General features: G+C 49.5%; 1 protein-coding gene across 4 annotated transcripts in view; it reads left to right on the forward strand.

Moving 5' to 3' along the window:
- Window positions 1-24,107, forward strand: part of TRIOBP (TRIO and F-actin binding protein) — a 996,124-nt gene that overhangs the window by 764,772 nt on the left and 207,245 nt on the right. The gene's annotated exons all lie outside the window — the stretch shown is intronic.

Genomic DNA, 24,107 nt, shown 5'->3' on the forward strand with positions numbered 1-24,107 from the left:
AGAGTGCAACCTCTAGAGGATCCGCTGCTAGCAAGTGAATTTGCCATCAAAGTTCCCTCACATGCATCTCCAGTAGGTCAAATTTCATCATTCACCCACGCATGGGACCAGTGGGTGCAGTCTATCGTCGCCAACCGATACTCCATCAAATTTTTACTAAACCCAATTACCATCCATCAAAGCACAGGATGTTGCAAGAACATTCACTCATCCAGCAAGCCGAAGTTGAGACATTAATTCAGAAAGGAGCCATAGCACTCGTCCCCTTTGTGGAGGTAAGCAAGCGTATTTATTCAGTGTACTACTTTGTACCCAAAAAGGACTTGACCATGTGCCCTGTATTATCTTTGCGTCCTGCAAACAAGTATGTCAAACCACAAAAATTCAGGATGTCTGTACCCTGCTGGAGGTAAACCCTTCTCAAAAAGGGGACTACATGGCAACATTGGACATGAAAGATGCATACTTTCATATTTCAATGTTGCCAGCGCCCAGAAAGTTCCTAAAATTCCAAGTGGGAAATGCTCCTCATCAGTTCAAAGTACTGCCTTTTGGCATAGCCTCAGCACCAAGAGTGTTTACCAAAGTTCTAGCAGTGGTGGCGATCCATCTTCATAGCACGTCCATTCCTGTGTATCCTTTTTATTTTCACACTAATTTTTATTGAACCTTTTCCAAAAACAATACATAGCAATAGGCCACTGGTAAGAAAAATTGTCAAAGGACAGCCAACCCAAACTCTCCCACCCCCGCTCATACACAACCGTACCCATAAGGACAGTGGAGAGTCAATCATTATACAAACTCGGGACCAAACAGTCAATGCTGACAATGGGGACTCGCCTTATCGAGACATAAGAGGACCTTAATCTTAATAGGAAGTAGTACACACATCAGAGGCTATTTGTGCACTCCACTTCTCAGAGTCTCGTTGATTCTGTCTTCATGGAGCAGAGCTACCATTCAATCTTGCAAGAATGAGTTCATAGGTTCATTTGTGAGGGCTGAAAGTTTCTCATATGTGAATATCGCCCAGAGTTTAGCCAGCCAGTCTGATTTTGAAGGCACCCTGCCATTTTTCGACTTTTGGGCCAGGGCAAGCCTCCCTGCACGCAACATGGCCTGGACCACCCTCAGCAGGGCAGTCTCATCCGTGTCCGGGGCCGGCACACCAAAGAGGAAAACGAGGGGCTGCTGAGGCAGGTCGGCGCCAGAGATCTCCTTAATCCAGCCCCGAAGATCTGGCCAAAATAACTGTATAGCGGGGCACCCCCACCAAAGGTGAAGCCAAGACCCAAGCTGACCACAACCCCTCGGGCATACCAGGGAAGTCCCCGGGTACATTTTAGCAAGCCTCTCTGGTGAAAGGTGCCATGAGTGCAGCATCTTAAAGTTGTGTTCCATAGCCGCCATGTAAAGGGAACCAGAAAAGAGAACCTTCAAGATGGACGACCAAGTAAAGTCATCCATTTCCCCTTCCACCCATCTCTCCCACTGATTCTTAAAGCTCTGTCTAGGCTCCGCGTGTGCTGTAACTAGGGCATTATTGACTTTAGAGAGGGATCCCTTCCTAGATCTGGAGTAGGTAAACACTCTTTCCAGAGGTGTGAGGGGGCGGGTCAGATCATCCACCCACTGGGGATCTGTCATGATCCCCCTTCACTCGGATGTAGTCAAAAATCGAGATTGACTCATCTCCCAGGTCCTCCACCAAACTACCGTAGTCGATAAATACTCCCTGCCGAAATAGTTGAGCTGCCCCCTCCAGCCCCCCATCTGACCATCTGAGTCCCACAGAGATTTCTCTTGCCCAACTCAAACGGGGGAGCCCACACCGAGGACAGAGGAGAGGGCCAGGAAGAAAGATTTCTTTCTTATTTCTGCAGTGACACAACACCGACAAAGTGGGGTGCATTCTAACTGGGCTTGGAAGGTTCATACCCACGGCCCACAGGAGATCCCTAACTTTTCTGGGGTGAACATGGATGTCTACAATGCATGACCAATAGGTCCTCATCTCGTCTCTCGAGTGCTCCAGGAACACTCTTAATTGAGCTTCCTTGTGATAGCATCGGAAATCGGGTAGGCCAAATCCGCCATGCGATCTAGGGAGGGTTAAGGTCCCATGCCCGACCCTTGGTTTTTTCCCTTTCCAGGTAAACCGGAGGACCTCCAAGTGGAGGGACTTAAAGAATTAGTCTGGAATAATGACAGGGAGAGAGGAGAAAAGACGGAGCAGACGAGGTAGTATATTCATCTTAACTGACACCTTACGTCCAAACCAAGAGTGTCAGGGGGGACCAGCGCAAGGGATCTGAGACAATTTTAGCAAGAACCGGGTGAAAACTGGCTTCAAAGAGGCGAGTCAGGTTTCTCGGAATCAGCACCCCCAAATGGGTGTAATCTCCTACTCAATTCTAATACCCTCCCAAGAGTCCCTTCCCCCTCCACCTCCAAATCAGCCCTGCCCATAGGCATCGCTAGATTAATTTTCAACCCAGAGAATATACCAAAGACGCGAATCAAGTTAAGTAGGTTAGGGAGCGACTGATTGGTTATATATGTCAGGACGTCATCCGCAAAGAGCGAAAGCTTGAAGTCTAGGTCACCACAATGGACCCCCATTATCCCCTGATGGTTTCTTACTGCTATGGCTAGGGGTTCCATCGCCAGAGCATATAGTAGGGGTGAAATCGGACAGCCCTGACGAGTCCCCCGAGAAAGGGAGAACTGAGCCGAGGTCACCCCATTAACCGCCACTCTGGCCGTCGGGCCATTATGCAAAGCTGCAAGCCACCTACAAAATCTCACCCCATTTCCAGAAGAACCTTGCTCATGTAGGGCCACTAGACTCGGTCAAAGGCTTTTTCCGAGTCCAATGACAACAGATAAGCCTCCTCCCTTGAAAGGGCAACCTCGTGCATCAGGTCCAGCGACTTCCAGATGTTATCCCCTCCCTGCCTCCCCGAAATGAAGCCCATCTGATCGCCATGAACGAATGACGGGAGAAGTTGGGCTAGCCTATTCGCTAAAAGCTTGTCTAGTATCTTCACATCCGTGTTGAGCAGGTCCTTTGTATCCTTATCTAGATAATTGGCTAATTATAGGAGACACCGCAAGCGTGTCTCAAGAACACACAAACCATAAACCTATTGTTTCAGCTTGGGTATTCCATTGATGAGAAAAAAAGTCTTGTGCTCAGTCAAGTCCAACAATTTCTGGGTGTTTTAATTTGGATATAAGTCTGGTCTTCCCCCCAATTAGCAGGTCAAAAACATGCTAATCCAAATTCCACAATAGCCGGCCATCGGATAACTGTACGCAAGGCTGTGAGCCTGCTTGGAATGATGGTTTCCTGCATCTACTTAGTGCCTCTTGCCCACCTGCGTCAGATGGAAGTGTGGCTTGCAAGACAATGGTCTCGGGCAAGCAGTCAGTGGGACGATCTAGTGGTTGTCTCGAAGTCTAATTCTGTCTCTGCAGCGGCGGTCAAAGGAGAACCTTCTCAAAGGGAAATCATTCACCATACCAGCAATATAGCCTCTTTTTTAAAAAAAAATCTTTTTAACCATAGATGCTTAACTATCAGGGTGGGGAGCACATTATCTCTATCATACAGCGCAGGGCCTGTGGGCCCAGAAACTAGCGAACAAGCGTATCAACCTATTGGAGCTTCTGGCAGTGGTCAAAGCTCTAAAAGCCTTTCTCGACCCAGTCACGAGCTAAAGGATTTCTAGTCAGAACAGACGGCACTACAGCAGTGTTTTATATAAACAGGACGAGACACTATCCAGGTCTGTCCAGACTAGCCCTAAACTTATGGAATTGGGCCCTGAAACACATGTCCCCCCCCCCCCCCCCCCCCACCCCCGTCCCAACATGTTCCAGGAGAACACAATCCTCAGCAGAAGGTTAAAACTTCCCATCGAGTACGAATGGCAGTTGCACACAACATTATTCACAACTTCATCACAGAATGGGGTCATCCACATATAGATATAGTCGCAACACTGGAGAATGGGCAATGCCCAGACTTCACCTCCAGGTATCACCAGACCAGATTCAAGGGGAATGCTCTGGATGAATAGATCAAGGAGATTTTCCTACGCTCTCCTTAACAGGATAGTCCACAAGATGCACCAGGAACAAGTCAAACTTATCCTAATAGCTCCAATGTGGGCCCAGCAAACATGGTTCTCACACCTAATGAGCATGCCTTTGTCATCCAGTCAAGCTTGCATGCCCGTTTAACATGCTGTCCCTAGATCCCTAGCCTGTCTCCTGAATTTCATAGTTTGGACATTTAAATCTGCCTCAAAGATTTATGGATATTCTTAAGGAAGCGCGTGCATAATACCAGATGCTGTTAGTGGAAACACTTTGTGATTTGTTTTAGATCACGGAGCATCAGTCCTATTGACTGCATCGGACCTTCTCACATTGTTCTATGCCAACTAGATTCACGGCTGCTCTGTCTGCTTACACCACCTCTGAAAAGAAAATGTCTTGGTGGAAAGTCCCTCTCATTAAAGCCTTAAAGGAAGCGATCAAAAGATTACATCCGCAGATTTCAAATACAACCCCCGAATGTGACTTGAATGTAGTCCTTAATAAACATATGGGCCCTCCTTTTGAGCCAATGCATAAAGCCACAGTTAAGTGCCTCACTTAAGACTGCTTTTCTCATGGCCATTGCGCTTTAAGGAGGGGGAGTGAACTGCAGGCCCTCAGTTCAAGATCAATGTGTCACCATTCACAAAGACAGTGGTTTTATGCACACCCACGCCCCTTTCCTAAATGCAAGTTCCATGTCAGTCTGTAGAACTCCAAATCGCTCAATTCGGTGGAGAGACGCTTCCATACATGAGATGCCAGAAGAGCTGTAATGTATTACTTAAATAAAACGAAACCACTACAGAAAACGGACCAGTTCTTTGGTTCCATAGCCACTGGAAGAGAAGGGATCCTGTCTCAAAGTTGGCTATTTCAAAAAGGATTGCCAAATGCATCCAGATGTTCTCTTTCAGAGAACTTTGCCTTTTATGCCCACAGCGCACTACTAAAGCCATAGAGGCTACTTTAGCTTTCCTTGCAAATGTACCTTTAGTGGCCATTTGCAAAGCAGCAACCTGGAGTTCAATTCACACCTTTACCACTTAGATACACATTCTAAGAGTGAATCAAAGGTGGGTCAGGCGGTGTTTTTTGCTTCTGTACCTTCTAACATCCCACCCCTATCTCCTGGTACTGCTTGCTAGTCTATGCACACCATGTGATTGTAAGAAGGCCCACAAGCCTCAGTAGGCATACAGTATCGTATTTCTGATTCTTGTATCTGCTTAGATGCACCTGCGTACGCCCGCCCTTACTCCTTCTTGGAGTTGAAGGCACATAGACGGTCTATCTTCTGTACTCCAGCATACTTCATGCTTCCTCTTGTCAGAAACAAAACAATCTGAGAAACCTCGACGCGTGAAGGACCATAGGTATGATGGACGTCACACAGGGATAGTATTACAAGCACGCCCTGCCACCGTCCCTTTTCGAAACTCAAAAAGCAAGAATGCAATATTCAACACCTACCACTAGATGTCGGCCTATACACAGCATGTGAATCTAAGCAGATACCAGCATCAGAAATGCGATTATGGTAAGTTGTGTATTAGTCAATCATCCAAAAAAGGGTACTGAGGTACCCAGAGTTGCACTGCGGAACCCAGCAGAACTTGAGATTGATTGCGCTAAAGTCTGTAATCAAATGATTGCACCATAATCAATTAAGACGCATTTTATTTCAACATCCTCATACCAGGAACACAGAGAAACTGCCATTTATATATATTATACTACGACGGGCGCCACACTATAGTTGCGTTGAGTATCAAGATACATAGGAAACCCTGACAATTGGATTGCTAATAACTTTGACTCGCAAGGCGGATTTGGCAAGGGGGGCTAGTGACCTGTTAAAAAAATAAAAAAAAATAAAAAAAATAAACTGAAGTTCAATGGAAAAACCTTAGTTAAGGTGCAGTTAAGTTGCGCAGATTTAACAACACAAAATAATTTGGCAGATATGGGAAGTCACAACCAGCTGTACCTGTTGCATTCCCGTTAAGCCCATGAGTACATGCATATTATAAGAGAAGGTATTCATAATGGCATTATGGGGGAGATCAACTGGAGCGTGCCAAGTTAAGCTTGTTGTGACGTCTCACATGTGCGGAATTTCAGGGTTTGTTATTTTTATTTTTTTATACAGTTCATTACAAACCTTTTAAAAAAGCAATTAAATTAAACTTTATTTCACTACACACTTCATTTCATTTAGAAGCAAGTTCCTGGGGTGCTATTGTCGGTACGGTATAGTGGCATATCTTTTGTTAGAGTGATCAGTAGTTTTAACTACTTCCTGTTCCATCAATGTCTTTTCTAGAGCTTACAAGAAGAGCACCAAAGCATATAATAGTTTCAGTTCCCTCAAAAACCACCTTCGACACATCTTCCCCACTCAGACAAGATTTAGTCGACAGCACTTTCCCCAGCACTATAGATCTTAACACAGTTCATTTAGGGCAGTATAATACAAGATGTTTCAAGTTCTCATTTACCAGTTCGCAAAATCTACACAGAGAATCCGAGGCTGAAATTCCATGTCGCAAGTTCTAAGTGTCTTTTGTTTGGAATAAGTTCATGCAAAATTTCATAAATGTTGTTCTCTTGGTAGCACAAGGAAAAATTTACAAAGTATTTAGTTATCTTATTGTACTCTCTTGCTTCTGGGGCGGACGGATGCATGCATCGCTGAGCTTTTCTGGTTTCACACCAGTCCTGTTCCCACAATTATTTTTTCACTTTATTTGGGTTCTGTATCAATGTTTCGATGGGATTGGGTCCTCCGACGTATTCCATATCTATGACAGTAATCACCACAGCTGTGCTGCTTTGGAAAATCTTTCTGCGTTGATACGCTGTCCTCGAGGGCCTCGGTCGACCTGACATCACTGGATGTTATAAGTAGGATGCACGACGCCCGTAGCCTCAGTTCTGTTTTTTCCGCGAGCGTGTTCGCTTCGGAGATCTCGGCGCACCTCGGTTCTACTGAATCCTGTTCTTTCGGTTCTTCGAACCTGTTAGTTTGTCTATTGAAATGTCTTTGGCTTCTTCCACCGCACGGTCAGGTTGTAAGAAGTGTCAGGTGTGCTGGTCCAAGATGTCGTTGACGGACACGCACAACGCTTGCCTCTGCAGCCTCGGGGAGGACCACGATACGGATGACTCAACTACCAGTCACTTACATCGAAGGCCTTGCGGGAGCGTAAGAAGAAGCTGTCGGTGGGTAAGGTGGCCAAGCCCCGACAGATGATTCGAAGGGCGACTGTCTGCATCATCGTCGTCGTGAGTCTGGGGGGGTCTCGGTCCAGGAGTCGATCTTGCCATTCCTCTGCCTCTTCGAGGCACTCAAGGAAGCGCTGTCACAGGTCGCCGTCCTCATCCGAAGACTCTGCCCGTCAGCGGGTTGCTTGTCCCAACAAGCATTGCACTCCTGAGGAATGGGATTCCTTCCGAAAGGAGGTGATGGCGATTTCTTTTCTTCAATCGCAGGGCTCCGGTCCGTCTGTGCTGTCGAAGGACGCCGTCCATGACCGTGCTAGAGACACCACTCGTACGCCTTCGGGCTCGAGTGGTCGTCGCGAGCACCGTGCGCCTTCGAGATCCCGGTCGGACAAGGATGGTCGCTCTAGACATGCCCGTTCCAGGTCCTGGTCTTCGACGCCCTCGAGACCGCGTGAGCCTGAGAAGTCTTCGAGGAAGACATTGAAGCCTGCGGAGCTGAGGTCGCCGAAGGACTCTCTCTCTCGAGGATCTGCCTCCGAGGAAGTCGTTGATGCAATCGGCGCCCAGGCTGTTGATGGACATTCTCGGGGCTCCGCCCTAGAGGGCTGTGTCGCCGCCTCGTTCAACACCGCTTCCGTCGACGACCTCAACACCTTTGAGGCTGCTGTGTCGGAGGTACCACGTGGCACGGTGGAACCCCCACCCAGAAAGGCTCTGGCCAAGGCTAAGAATGTCTTTGTCCCTTTTTCTGTGCCCTCTTTCCGACCTCTGGATTATATTTGAGGGGGAAGAAGGATCTGAGGAAGGGAGGTGCCTGACAAGATTTTCTCTATTCACTGCCAGATTGAAGACCTGCGTCAGTCACTGCACGATGCCAGTGGTCTGGACACCTCTCCGGAGGTGGAGTTCTGTTGGCCTGAGCATGGCACCCATGCCGAGTCCTCGTACCGGTGCCATATGTCGAGGGTCATGGAATACTTGGGGTGGTCTGCGCCACCTGTGGATTTTCTGCAGGGTGACCTGACGGACATCCTCGACCAAGGTCCTCCAACTGACCCAGTACTGCCATTCCATATGGCTTTGCAAAGAAGGGTGGCTGCAGCTTCGACTGCTCCAGAGAGTCTCCAGGCAGTGAGCAAGTCTTTGCCGCAAAAATACCGTCCAGCCAGTAGTGACCCCTGCTACTTCACCACGCACCCCACTCCGGAGAGTTTGGTGGTGCAGGCCCCAGCAAAGCAGGCGTCGTACCCTACCATCCCTCCTTATGGGGACGACAAACGTTTTGATGGCTGGGCGACGAAAGTGTTTTCTTCAGTGGGTATGGCTTTACAGGCAGCCAACTCCGTGTGTGCCTTGTCACGTTTCACACACACTCTGTGGAACTGTATTTCGTTGGCGGCTGAACATATTCCCGAAGGGGAGGAACTGGATGGTTTTCTTGCTATTGTACAGGATGGCAAGGATGCCATGTGTGAGGCCGTTCAGTCTGGTTTGGACATGGCAGATTGTGTCAGCCGGTCCATGGCGGCGAGCACCGTAATACGCAGGTGTCCGTTGTTTGCTCCTGATTTGCAGGCCTGGCTACTCAACATGCCCTTTGATGGTGAACATCTTTTTGGCAGCAAGGCTGACGAGAGCCTTGAGAGGTTGCAGACCTCCAAAGCTGCAGCAAAGTAGATGAGTACTGCAGTTCACCAACCTCCGCCTTTTTTTTCCTAAGGGACAGCAATGGAGGGGAGGTTCCTTTCGATACTACTCTTCCTTTGGTAGATCGAGGGGAGCTGCAAGTCAAAGGGACCACCATAGGAGTACCAGAGGTGGATAACTGGGTACTCTAAGTGCCAAGGCTGCTCAAGCAGTTGCCTCTTTGCCCTCATGCACTGCCGCAGCCGCTTCAGCTCAGTCATGAGGACATGTCCCATGGTTCGCCGGTTGGGGGAAGGCTGGCGCAGCATCTTGTAGAATGGTGTGCCATTACTTCAGATATGTGGGGTCTGGAGATCATAGCCCACGGCTACTGTCTTCCTTTTCGGCAGAGGCCTCACGACAATCCACCAGGGAATCTCTTTGAAGAGTCCGGATCCGCTCCTTGCGCAGGAAATCAAATCCCTGCTGGAGAAAGGCGCCAGTGAAATGGTGCCTGTAGCAGAGAGGGACAAGGGATGGTATTCCCCATATTTTTTGATCCGGGAAAAAAAACTGGGGATTGAAACCCATCATGGACTTGCATGGTTTGAACAAGCTCCTCAGGAAGGACAAGTTCAAGATGGTTACTATCTCTCGTCCTCCAGGCCCTTCAACTTCAGGACTGGTTGGTGTCTCTCGACCTCAAGGACGTTTACTTTCATGTGCCGATTCATCCGAAGCACAAGAAGTAGCTGAGGTTCGCGGTTGGCAACTCGCATTTTCAGTTTCGGGTCCTGCCGTTTGGTTTGACCTCCGCCCGAGGGTCTTCACCAAGCTCATTGTGGTGGTGGCAGCTTATCTCAGAAAAGGGGGGATTCACGTCTACCCCTACCTGGTCGATTGGTTGATCAGGGCACGCTCTCCCGAGCAAGTCTTGATCGGTCAGTCACCTGCCACTCCCTTCACAAGCTGGGCTTCTCCCTCAACTTAAAGAAGTTCCACTTGACACCTACCCAGCAGCTCCAGTACATTGGAGCAGTGCTCAACGCATCCCTGGGGCAGTGTTCGCCTCCCCAGGTGAGGGCTCATCACATTCTGCAGATGGTGCACAAGTTTCAACATGCCCAGAGTCTCCCGGCATTCGAGTTTTTGAGGTTGCTCGGCCTTATGGCATCCTGTATTCTCCTGTTGCCAGAGGCCAGGTTGCGGATGAGAGCTCTGCAATGGGCTCTCAAGCTGCAGTGGTCGCAGTCCTCCGGCAGGATGTCGGACCCCGTTCAGGTGGCGCCCTCGCTCGCCCAGGGTCTTCTGTGGTGCGCCATCGAAGGGAATCTGATGAAGGGGCTCCATTCTGGCTACCCTGGCTGGAGGTGGCTATCGTGACGGACGAATCCCTCACGGGATGGGGAGCTCATGCCAATGAATTGACAGTCAGTGGTGGTTGGTCTCTGTCAGAGTGCAGACTCCATATCAATCTGTTGGAGCTGAGGGCCGCCAGGCTAGTCCTGAAGGCTTTTCTGCTGTTTGTGCGTGGGAAGAATGTCCTGATTCTGACGGACCATTCAGTGGCCATGCACTACCTCAACAAAAAGGGGGGGGGGGGGCAGGGTCTCTCCCTCTGTGCAGAGAGGCGATGCAGCTCTGGTTCTGGGTCATCCAGCAGGAAATTTCGATCTCGGCAGTTCATCTGGCCGGAGACGAAAACGTGGCGGCGAACGCTCTGAGCTGGCAGAGCACGGTATCTCACGAGTGGGAGCTGGCTCAGGAGATTCTCCTGGAGATGTTCGCCCTTTGAGGGACCCCACAAGTTGATCTCTTCGCCACCAGTGTCAACCGGAAGTGCAAAAGGTTCTGCTCGCCAGAATTTCCTCCAAAAGGAGCTTTGGGGGATGCGTTCGTAGTAGAGTGGTCCTTCCCACTGCTGTATGCGTTTCCTACAGTCCCTGTCATTCCGCAAGTACTGCAGAGGTTACGGAGTTTCGGTTTCCGAATGATCCTCATTGCTCCGCATGGGCCAGGAAAATGTGGTACCCAGACCTTCTCGACTTGTCCATCTGCCCTCCACGCCGTCTTCCCTACTGTGACTATCTGCTCTCACGGGAGAGGGGTCAGGTTCTCCATCCAGAGGTCAAGTACCTCAACCTTCATGCTTGGCTTCTGAAAGGTTGAGGTATAAGGATTGGGACCTCCCTGAAGACGTGATGGAGGTGTTGCTTTCGGCCAGAAGGCCTGCAACAAAGTCCCTGTACCGTTGCCGTTGGAGAAAGTTCTGTGACTAGTGCAGGTTTAAGAATGTGGATCCTTTTTCATGTGCCATTCCTGTGGTGCTGTCTTTGCAGTGAGTTGCAGGCACTTGCTGTTAAGCCACCCTTCACGGTGTTTCACAGGGTTGTCCTTGGGGTTCGTCCGTCCGTCCTTCCTTTCTTCCGAAAGTTGTCGGAATTTCATTTAAGCTAGAAGGTCATTTTTCCAGTGTTCTATCCTCCATCCTGGTAAAGAAGGGGAGAGACTCCATAGGTTGGATCCTAGGAGAGCGTTAAGCTCCTACATCTCACACACGTCCCGGGTCAGAGTGGACGATCAGCTCTTTGTTGGATACGCTGGAAGGCGTTTGGGTCAAGCTGTTACTAAGCAGACCTTGTCCAGATGGATTATCTTGACCATCTCGGAATGCTACCCTCCGGTAGGCTTGAGTGCCCATTCTACTAGGGGTGTGGCTGCCTCCACTGCTCTGCAGAGGGGTGTTCCCATTCGTAACATTTGTGAAGCAGCCACATGGGCCTCTGTCCATACTTTTGTCAAACACTACTCCCTGGATACTGTCCATGGGCAAGATTTGGCCTTTGGTAAGGCAGTCCTCTAATCTGCAATTTGATTGGGCATTCTAAATTATTTTCCCACCTCCATACGTTGATACTACTTTGGGAGTCTGTCATAGATGTAGAATACGTCTGAGAAACCAATCCCTTCGAAGAACAAGTTACTTTCTTACCTGGTACCATTCTTTCGATGGGATGTTCCGACGACGTATTCCACATCGCTCCCTCCCTACCTGCCCCTCTACAGAACTTCTTATGCGATTGCAGCTTTCGTTTCCGCAAGGCTTTCTGTAGTCATTCTGGCAGAAGATTGGTGCCACAGGTTCTGGGGAAAAAACTACAACTGAGGCTACGGGCGTCGTGCGTCCTACTTATAACATCCGTTGACGTCGGCTCGACGGAGGCCTTCGAGAACAGCGTATCAATGTCATCGACTCAGGACGCAGGCACCGAAAATTTTCCGAAGCAACACAGCTGTGGTGATTACCTTTCATAGATGTGGAATACGTCGTCAGAACATCCCATCGAAAGAACCTTACCAGGTAAGAAAGTAACTTGTTCAATTTTGTTACTATCTATAAGGCAAAGTGGTTTTTCCCACACATCTACGCTTTGCACCTAAATCCATCTCAAAGTTCCATGTAAACCAGTCCATTGACTTCCATCTTTCTTGCAGAGCCAGGCACTCAGACGAGAGATTGATGGCCCTTCTGCAGAAGGTGCATTGCCTCAGCAAAACGCAGACTACCACAGTCCGCAGCTACCAGTCTTTGCTGGGAATGTTGTTTTGATGCATCCCACTTGTCACCAACTGCAGACTACGCATGAGATCAGTGCAGGAGTTCTTGGATGCCAGATGGGTACAAGCTTCAGGCTCCTGGTAGGACCACATTACACTGACTACAGCCTTCAGGAAAGGCCTGCTCTTGTGGTCAGTGAGAGAACGCATCCTGCAAGGTTCCCCCTTCAGGCTCCCGGACCATCAGATAAGTCAATACGGAGCCCACTGCCAGGACCAGCACACCCAGGGGGTTGTGGTCTGAGACAGAGGAGACCCAGCACATCAATCTGCTAGAGGCTCGAGCGATATTCTGGGCACTGAAGTCTTTCCTCCCCCTGCTCATAGGGAAAGTGGTCCGGATTTACACAGGCAACACGACTTCCATGTTTTTACATCCGCAAGCAAGAAGAGGGGTGGGGGGGGGGTGAACCAGGCCCCACAGCTTTCCAGGGAGGCCCAAGCACTCTGGCATTGGGCCCTGCAACAGAACATGTTCTTGATTCCACCTTCATCTATCATGGATCCACAGCACCCTGGCGGACTCCATCAGCAGGGAGTTGCGCTCTTGTCACAAATGCGAGTTGCACAAAGACCAGCTACACCTGTTTCAGCAATGGGGCACCCCGGAAATCGCCGTGTTTGCAACATGCGACAACAGCCACTACAAGACCTTTGTCATCCAGTTTCCTCACCGGAACATTTCGGGGGACGCCTTTGCGTTCCCTTGGGAGTGGACATTTCGGTATGCTTTTCCCTAGATTACTCTGGTGCTGCGAGTCCTACACATTTTGAAACTGTTTTGGTGCACACTGATATTAGTGGCCCCTGCGTGGCTGAGGCAGTATTGGTACTCAGAGCTCCTGGCTCTCTCGGCGACGACTTAAATCGGTTCTGCACCACGACTCTGCCTCTCGCAGTCCGACAGCCTGGCTCTTGTGTCCTAGAATTTGGGATCCTTTCCTTCCCGCAGGTTTGCCATGAGGTGTTGGCTAAAGCAAGGGGCCCAGCCACTCTAAAAGGCTACAAGAGCAAGTGGAAGCGTTTCCAGGTGTGGTGCAGAAGACCCTGCATCCCCAGACATCAACCCAGAGAAGCTGCTGCCGTACCTCTTGTCTCTAGTGGAGTCTGGGTTGACGCACTCCTCGATTTAAAGTGCACCTGGCCACAACCTCCAGATACTGCCGGTCCTCTGGAAAGCCTTCCCTCTGGCCTCATAGGCTAGTGAAAGAATTTCTACGAGGATTGTTTCGTTCGTTCCCTCCAGGCCGCCGCCCCGCACCAACCTGGGAACTCAACGTACTGCTCACAAGGCTTATGAGACTCCCTTTTGAGCCCATGCACCAGGCATCCATCAAGCACTTTTCGTGGAAGACTGCTTTTTTGGTGGCAATTATTTCGGCGAGACAGGTGGGAGAGATGCAGGCATTTTCTTCCAAAAGGACAAGTCGGTATTTCGGACTAATCCAAAGTTCATACTGAAGGTACCTTCATCCTTCCTTTTTAAAGTGGTGTTACCAGTGTTTTTTGACTCCGGCAGAGCGCACCCTGCACACTGGATGTGGTGAATGCTCTCTCGTACTATGTGGCCCGCAAAGTCATTCCTTTTAACGGATCACGGTTTGTCAAATTTGGAACTACAGGGCCAGACAAGGCTGACTCCAAAGCGTCAATTGCAAGATGGATTGTGTATCATTCTGCCACCAACAGGCGGGCAGGCCGCACCCGAGCAGACCCGGGTGCATTCCACTATGGCAGTGGCCGCAACCACTGCATTTCTCTCCGGGATCCCGCTGCCAGACATCTGCTGCGCACCTACCTGGAGATCGGTGCACACATTCACCAGATTCTACTGCGTTGACAGGGATTCCGCAGAGGAGTCTGGAGTCGGCTAGGCAGTTCTACGAAAACCTGTTCGCATAAAATTGGTAGGTCTCCTGTGGTAAGTGATCTGGGAAGCTCCTCGACCCTTGTGTATTGGTTATTGTTTTTGTTTTTACTGCTTTTAATCTATTCACAGCATGTGAATCTATGAAAGATCCAGTGCTGAAGAAGGAACTGTTCTCAGGATTGGTATCTTTCATAGATTTACACGACAAGACCCTCAGTATATATAAACTGTCACTTTACATGCTCTTGCCAAATCTGAAGATGGCCGACAGGGGAGGAGTTAAGGGAGTATTCCCTATTGGCTGCAGGAAGTAGGACCCAAAACTACGATGATGGAGCACTAAAGTTTGATTTTAATTTAAACTGCTCTATTTTACTGAGGATTCCGAGCCTGACGACAGGGGAATATTCACAGCATGTGAATTTATGAAAGATACCAATTCTGGAGAACAGGAGTTACAGGTAAGTAACTTGTTATTTTTGCCGCCTTAAAACTCAATATTGTAATGGTGATCACAAATAAGTGTTATTACTGACCTCAAATGACGTCACTCAGTGTGCTGGAATATGTATAACATAAGAAAAGTATACTCCCCTACTTGATTGCTCTTTAACTAAATCCGAACTTTGGGATTAATGTTACCATTTGCTGCTTTTTAAAGTTTGTCTAATTATCCTTGTGTGTGTGTGTGTATATATATATATATATATATATAAATAAATATTTTTACTATAACTTTAAGTGTTTACTTTGATACCTGTAGGTACAAATTTCATTGTACAGCTCCTATTACCCCTCTTAAGATCAGCCTGGCTGCTCAGTCACTCTACCAACTTGTGTAGTACAGGCCTATATTAAAAGATGGGGTACCTAATACCAAGAGATGTCTTGTAAAGTCCCACACCAGTTGGACTCTACAAATTCTTACCTAACCTCAATAAGACAAAACCACTTTGAAAGCCGGATTAATTCTTTGTCCCCATTGCTACTGGTTGAAAAGGGGATCCTGTCTCCAAGTCGGCAATCTCTAAATGGATCATTAAATGTGTTGCACTCCGTCCAAGAGTCTTACTTTTTACACCTAGAACACATTGTACTCAAGGCAAATGGGCTTTCATTGCAAATATTCCTCTAGATTCTATTTGCAAAGTGGCTACCTGGAGTTCTGTTCACACATTTATTCAACATTACTGCTTAGATATGCATTTTAAGCCTGATTGATTCTCAGGTGGGTCAGGCGGTGTTAAGACATCTTTTCTATTCTTCACACACCCCACCACAATCTCCTGGTACTGCTCGCTAGTCAATGCACAGCATGGGATTCTAAGCAGATTCACAAGCCTCAGATGACCTACGTTCGTCCTGTAATCGTACTTCTGGTGCTTGTAGATCCACTTGTGCCCGTCGTCCTCCCCTCTTGGAGTTGAAGGAACATGAACATAAACATCTTACATCTTCTTATTTTCTTCTGTACTCATGCTTTTTCTTCAGGGCTTCCTCATGGCAGAACTAAAACAGCCAGGGGGACCTTGTTGTGTGAGGGATCATGTGTACACTACCCGTCACAGTAGGGATAGTGTTGTAGACCCTCCCAGGTCGACATCCCTTTACGATTTTTGAAGAAAAAAAATGCAGTACTCTGTGATCACCACCAGTTGTGAGACTATATGCCCAGCATGTGAATCTAAGCAATGCAATTACCAAAAAATATGGTTATGACGATTATGTCCTACATTTTTTTAACTTAGTATCCCATGCATTGAATAGGCCAACATGTAGTGGTTGGTGCAGAGTATCACATGATGATCATGTGTCCTGTACCCATGATCCCTCGTGCGTTGTCCTGTTTTTTTGTTGCTGGCATCGTGTTGGTCGCACCGTGGACTTCTTTGTATTATTGCACATCCTCTAGTTCAAAGCGTTACTTTAATTAGAATTTGTTTAACCCTTTTAACAGCCCTTGATTCAGTGCTCACTGAACGGCAACACGCGCACAACGGCTACAGAGTTGTGCGTTTGGTCTACATCTACCTTCACAGTAGGGAGAAGTGGGGAAGACACCCGTCCGTAATTTAGGAGGATGTCTCCACACATTCCCCTCCACCCCCCGCCCCGTTCCCCCTTAATAGTTCTCCCACTGTCCCCCAGATTCGATCATGGAAAACAAACCTTTCAAATTGTCCCACCTGTAACATTTTTTTGCTAGAAAGATGCACAATTGTGTGTAATTATTGCCTCCCTTAGACCACCAGGAGTAGCGATGCCGGTCATGTAGGCTTTTTAAGCCAAAGATATTAAAAGATCTGCGATTGAAATGCTTGGCTACTTTCGCGATGCAAGCTGCAGCATTGTTGGAATACCCCGCCAGGTGGATGACTCTGAGCTGGAACAGGACAGCACTGGCATCCCTTCCGGTCCCAAAGATAATTCAGTTTGGGAAACTGTTCCCAAGGGCAGGTCTCCAGCTCCAAGTGGCAGGTGCCACACGCTGATATGGAGGCTGAAGTCTATGACGACATGGCTACACATGGTAAAGTATCACATGTCCGTTTTGGCGCATCCAACGGGGGTTCGAGGCAGACGTGCGCCTTTCGGGATAAACACCTTGTCTCCAAAGTTCGTTTTGACATGTCAAAATCCAGAGGAGAGGGGTTCCTCTGCTCCCAACGGGTCTGCATCACAAAAGAGTTTAACACACTTGACACATGCCCCAACTGTCTCTGCATGTAAGGATTTGCAAGATGTACATAAAACAATCGCAGACGCCAAAATAATCTGCTTTGACACATGTAGAAAAAAGAGGTTAACACACACAAAGTTCCTCCACGATTAGTGATGCACTTAAAAGAAAGTGATGCGCATACTGGTGCAAGACTAAGAGGGGGTTCTTTCCACCACTACACTTGCCTACAAGTGGATCAGAGGGATGGAGAAAGAAATGTTTGTCACTGTTGAACAGGTAGCCTCCTTTATGGAGTTTTTAGAAAAGCACATTTTTAAGCCACAAGACCCTGTTTTAGAGGCGACTTCTGTAAAAAGGATAAGTGTTAGGGCAGTTATTTCTAAAGTCTACCCAAAGGACTTGATAACACTCTACTTGGCAATACAGAGTTCCAACTTCTAGTATAAGTCTGTACCAATCATGGTAATGGTAGTGTAGTACAGCAGCCAGGCTTATCTCAGGAGGGAGAGAGGGCTGTGGGAATGTACAAAGAACGTTTAACTTACATATGTTCTAAAGAAACCCTTCTGATGCTAGTAAATCTTCTTAGAATCACATGCTGTGTATATGGTCCGACATCCAGTGGTAACCGGAGAGTATTGCATCTTGTCTTTCCAGGATTGAAAGGGGATGTTGGCATAGGATTGTCTGTAACACTATCCCTACCATGACGTGTAGTGTACCCAAAATCCCTCCCATGACAAGGTCCCTCAGATGGTTTTTTCCGCCCAGATTACTGGTAGCCCTAATGCAGAGCTCACATAGAGATAGCGTTATTGTCATTATTATCGACATTGTCGTTCTTACTGTTAAATCACTGTTGAATCCTGTGAAACGGCACCGAAGACTGCTGCGGACTTCGTCGCCTGTTGATCCTGGCGGCACTGCCGTCCACGTGGGCGGTACTTCTGACCGGCCCACGCAGTAGGGAGAGTGGGGTCGGGGTGGACATACCCTTTACAAGTATGCCTTTCCTCTTTCACCCTCCTTACTCACTGGGTTTTGTCATCGCTGTAATTGTCTTTCGCTATGGAAAAGACGCCATTTAGATTTTGTCCCTCGTGCAGGGCCAAATATCCCTGGAAAGACTAGCACGCTCGGTGCAACAATTGTCTGCCCCTTGACCACAACGAATTGTTGCGCGGCCTGCAGCCGCCTGCGCCCTAGGACGCTTAAAAAAGAGTGCCGCTTAAAGAGGTGGGCGGCATACAGCATGTCTGAGGCCGAATGTTCTTCCCCCCGCTGATGCAACTGCCGAAAGTGATGGGGGAACTAGCAATGGACCAGGCTTCTGTGTCGGAAGCCATTGACCTAAAGGTAAACTGCTCTCAGCCCGCGCTGCCCATCCCCGACCCCAGCAGGCCTGACGCGAGTCACGATGTGAGGAAAACACCCGGCGCAGGGGCGCACACTATCATAACACCAAACACACAACCCAAGGTTCTGCTTCCTCAGCACTTTCGGAGCGTACCAAGCGCCAACGGAACTGTCAATGTTTGACAGGATCCTCTGATCGGCAGCCTTTCCCGCAACCACAGTCGCGGCCTGCGACTGGGCAATCCAAGTTATAGGGCGCTAACACTAAGACACACGGATGTCGAGGCGCTCCAGGAGGACTCGCAGATGCTTTTTAAGGCCCGGGGGGAGGGAGGGGGTGTGTCAAAATCCACCGCTCAGCCACTGGTTCACCCAGTGGCGTCAAAATCCACCACTCGGACTCCTGTTGTCCTGGTGGTGGTGAAATCCACCCCTCAGCCTCTGGTTCAGCCGGAGGACCGCCCGGATTCTCCAACCACTACGGAGAGCATCGGAAGGATTACTTCGGCAGTCAGACTGAGGGAACGGTTGAAGGAGGCAGCGAAGCACAAAGAAGGTCGAGAGACGTGTCGAACACTCCAAAACGACCGCAACCCTGCCAGGACTACGTGGAGTCTGTGCCTTTGTCGAGCACATGAGGGGAAACATCTCGACCTCACAGGGAAGATGAACCCTTTCCTCCCCTGGACCCCTATGGTTCATACTCATGGACCAGGAATACATTTGAGGGATGTATGGACAGATTAGAAAAATGTCTTTTCTGATGCTTGTTAATCTGCTTAGAATCACATGCTGTGCATATGGTCCGACATCCAGTGCTAACCGCAGAGTTTTGCATCTCGTCTTTCGGGGGACTGAAAAGGGATGTCTGCATAGGCGTGTCTGAAACACTATCCATATTGTGACGTGTGTAGTACCCAAAATCCCTCACGCGCCGAGGTCCCTCAGATTGTTTTTTTCTGCCCAGATAACTGGTCGCCCTATAGCGGAGCTCTTCTTGAGACATTGTTTATGTTACCGAATTGTGGGTTATTCCCCGTTAAGTCACTTCGCCCATCAAGAACATCTTCGACGAAGATTACGGGGGAATCGTCTACGGCTGTGGGTAACGGCGCCTAAGATCCGGCGTTCAGACTTCCACATGGTCGGGCCTTCTGGCCAGCCTACACAGTAGGGAGAGTGGGCTCGGGGTTTGCCATACTGCTGTCTTTCCTCTTTTCCACTACTTTCCTTTTTGGTCTGGTCACCCCTCCCTTCTGCTATGGAAAGGACTCCATTTAGATTCTGCCCTGTGTAGCGTCAGATATCCGTGGAAAGACGAGCACACATCGTGTAACGCTTGTCTCCCCCTAGAGCATGACGAGAAGCGGTGTTCGGTGTGTAAACTCCTTAAACCCTTCAAAAGGGCCGGTTGAAGCGGTGGGCCGCGTACAAAATGTCACGCGTGGAGTCTCTCTCCCCCTGCTGCGACACAGTCGAAAGTGATGGGGGGTACATCGGATGACCAAACGTCCAACGTGGACGTTATAGACCTTGAGGTGGACTATTTTAGGGCCGCCATGCCCGTCCCCGACCCTTCCATGCTCGACTCCGGTCTTGCTACAAGGACCACACCCGGTGACAGGGGCGTACAATCGCCCCACACAAAGCACACAACCCAAGCGCCCTCCTCGACGACTTTGTCGAAGAAGGCGAAAGCTCCTACGGGTCCGCCGGAAACTTCGGCAGCGCCCACGGATCGGTCTGATCCGAAGCCTTCCCCGCATCCGCAGCAGCGCATGACGACTGGGCATAAGAAACATAACAAGGGCGCTACTCCCCAAACTACACGCACCGAAGTTTCAGAACAAGAAACTTCGACGGTTTCCAAGGCCTGTACACGAGAAGCCATCTGCTGGCCCTTCTGGAGCCGCGGAAGACATTTGCACTGCCGACACCTCATCGGAGGTGTTGTCTCCCGAAGATTCAGTGACTATCCGTAAGAGCATCAATAGAATTGCTACGGCGGTGAGCCTAGTACCGGGAAGACGATTAAGACTCTTACAAAGAAAGCCAGTTACCCCCTCTCAAGCACCCTGAGGAGATCCTCTCAACACCTTAGGACGGAGAACACTGTTCCTACTCAGCTAGGTCCATTTGGGTCATCCAAGTGGACCACAGAGCAATTTGAGGGGTGTATGGATCGGCTGGAGCAGTTTTTCAGGGCTTCTGATCAAACTCCGCCGAAAAAAGCTCAGGTAGACCCTAACCCTCAAACAAAAGATGTCCAACTCCTAGATGTCCAACACCAAGTTGACTATCAAGATGATGTCCAGATGGACATGTATAGAGACATCTATACAGAAGAAGAGTCTTCTTTTCTGGACAACTATGGGGAAGATCAAGGGCAACGGACAACTGGGAGGACTCCCAGCAGAACGATCTCAACTCCGATATCGTTTGCCTCGACTCTCCCCCATCCACCCCGATTCGACAAGCTTCGCCGGTGGATGATCAAATAGCTTTCAACAACATGTTGAAAAAAGCAGCAGAATTCTTTAAAATTGCCACGCTGGAAGCCTTGCCCGAAAAAGATTTCCCGGAGGACATTATTAATGAAAAGCCTCCGGCAAGCCAGTCTATCCCTCTTGAGCTCTGTAAAGAGACGGCTGACCCCTTCCTTAATCACAGCCGCTCAGACTAGGGCTGTGAACCCAAGGGTCGAAACCTTTCCGGCCCTCCCCCCACCGACCCGCTTTATATCAAGGGACACGCAATCCCAGACTTGCTGTTGGTGACCAACACTCGCAAGAGAGCAGGGGTTCCCCTTGCCACGGGAGGGTCACCCCGGGACAAGGAGTCCAAAAGGTTGTATGCCTTAGGCAAACGGGTTACGTCGGCGGCGACCTATACCGTCCGGATTGCCAATAACACAACGTTACTGGCAAGCTACGTCAACGCCCAATGGAACCTACTCCAGGAAGGCCTTCAAGAGGTTCCGGAACCAACCAGAGCCAAGTTTCTCGCCATTGTCTCGGAGGGCAAACTTGCCAATCAGAATGTTGTAAAAAATACCCTGGACACCGCAGAGACAGCAGGCGGATCTCTCGCACAGGGTACTCTCCTAAAGAGGCACGCGTGGCTGCGCACGTCAGGCTTCAGGCCTGAGACCCAGGCATCCATTATCAACAAACCCATCGAAGTGGCCAACCTCTTCGGGAAGGCGGTAGACGATGCGTTGGAGACGGCCAAGAAGGAGCACGATACTATTAAGTCGCTGCACCAGATTTCCCAGAAACCCTCTTCACAGAGGGGCAGTAATTCTCGGCGGTCCTTTCGAGGACAAGCCCGCGCCGCTCAAAACAATTTCGGCACGGGCAACTTCAACTCAACCTGCTGCAAGCCCCACTTACTACCCCCAGAGGGGTCAGAAGCGCAGTAAGAATAGAGGCAGAGGCTCCAATTCCAGAGGAGCATCAACTTCGGGTCAGAAATGACCACCAAGTCCAGGTCCCCTCTGATGTCTCCCCGGTCGGGGGGGCGATTAACATCTTTCCTCAAGGCATGGGAGGGGATAACTTCAGACCAGTGGGTATTAAAGACGGTCGCCCACGGTTACTGCGTGGAATTCGCCCGACCTCCACAGTTCAGACCGCCGAAACATCGACGCCTTTCACCGGAACATCTGCAGATCCTGATCCAAGAGGTGGAAGCGCTGCTGGAAAAGGACGCCATAGAAGCCGTCCCGATTCTTCAGCTAAACGAGGGTATCTATTCAGTGTACTTCCTTGTACCCAAAAAGGATTTCACCATGCATCCTGGTCTAGACCTGCGCCCAGCGAACAAGTTCATAAAGCCCCAGAAGTTTTGCATGGTAACACTGCAAGAGGTGATCCCATTGCTAAAACGGGGACTTCATGGCAACATTGGATATGAAAGATGCATACTTTCATATTTCAATGCTTCCAGCGCACAGAAAATTCCTAAGGTTTGTGATTCAGGACAAACACTACCAGTTCAACGTACTCCTCTTCGGCATAGCCTCGGCGCCAAGGGTGTTTACCAAGGTCCTGGCAGTGGCAGCGGCACACCTGCGCAGACTTTCAGTTCCAGTTTACCCTTACCTCGACGATTGGCTCATCGCGGGGGACTCGTTCGTTTGTTTTTCGAACACCCAAAAAACAGTAGACCTACTGTTCAGCCTGGGATTTTCTATCAAAGAAAAGAAATCCAGCTTAGTCCCCAGCCAAGTAAAACAGTTCCTGGGGGCTCTAATTCGTACGGAAGACGGTTTAGTCTTCCCTTCCAGCGAGAGGGTTCACAACATGCTCTCTGGGGTTCCTCAGTATGTAGCCAGTCGAGAGGTGACGGTACGCAAAGCTATGCGTTTGCTAGGGATGATGGCGTCATGCATATACTTGGTCCCCCACGCGCAGCTGCGCATGCGTCCCATGCAAGAGTGGCTCAACAGCCAGTGGTGTCAGGCCAGCGGACAATGGGAAGATCTGTTGTCTCGCCAGCCCTCGCTCTCTCTCTGCAGTGGTGGTCGAGGGAGAACCTCTTGGAGAAAACCTTCACCACCCCTGCAGTGGAAGCCACTCTCACGACAGACTCATCTCTCACGGGGTGGGGGGCTCACCTGCTTCAACAGACCCCTCACGGAATGTGGTCCCCACTGGTAGCGTCCAACCATATAAACCTACTGGAGCTACTAGCAGTGTTAAAAGCATTGAAAGCCTTTCAGGAGCAACTGCAAGGGAAGACAGTGCTGGTCCTAACCGACAGCACAACAGCAATGTATTACCTCAACAAACGGGGGGCACTCACTCTCCAGGGCTATCCAAGCTGTCCCAAAACATCTGGATATGGGCTCTCAAACACAAGATGTTCCTGATATCCCAATATGTTCCAGGGCAACTCGATCTTCTGGCAGACGGACTCAGCAGAGATTTTCCTCTGCCAGAAGAGTTTGAATGGCGACTGCATGAAGACATTGTATCCAACGTCTTCGCTACTCAGGAGAACGCCCAATGCCAAGACTACACCTCCAGGTACCCCCAGAACCGATCCAAAGGGAATGGTCCCTGGTTAACTTGGTCGGGGAAATTTGTCTAGGCTTCCTCCCCACCCCCGACTCCCCTTCTGAACAAGATAGTGCACAAGATGCACCAGGAACCAGTCACCATGATTCTGGTGGCTCCCATGTGGGCCCGCCAACCTTGGGTCGGGCACCTGAGGGAAATGTCCTTCTCCCCACCAGTCAAGCTGCCCTGCCCGTACAACATGTTGTCTCAGGACAGGGGGGAGACTCTACAACCATGCCCACAAACTCTGAATTTAGCAGCCTAGCTCCTGAGGTCTTAGAGTTTGGACATCTGCAACTCCCTCAAAGATGCATGGACATACTGAGGGAGGCAAGAAAGCCTAACACACGTTATTGCTATGCCAGCAAATGGAAATGTTTTGTCATCTGGTGCAGTTCCAAAGGCTTCAATCCCACCAATTGCTCGCCTTCACACATTGGGTTAGATCTAACCCATCTGTTGGACTCTGGGTAAGTCTTCAATTCCTTAAAGGTTCACCTAGCGGAGTTGTCAGCCTACACCACGTCACAGCAGAAGGTGTTGTGGTGGAAAA

This window comes from Ambystoma mexicanum, chromosome 3q (genome assembly GCF_040938575.1).
Source record: "Ambystoma mexicanum isolate Mex_15411 chromosome 3q, UKY_AmexF1_1, whole genome shotgun sequence".
NCBI classification, from domain to species: domain Eukaryota; kingdom Metazoa; phylum Chordata; class Amphibia; order Caudata; family Ambystomatidae; genus Ambystoma; species Ambystoma mexicanum.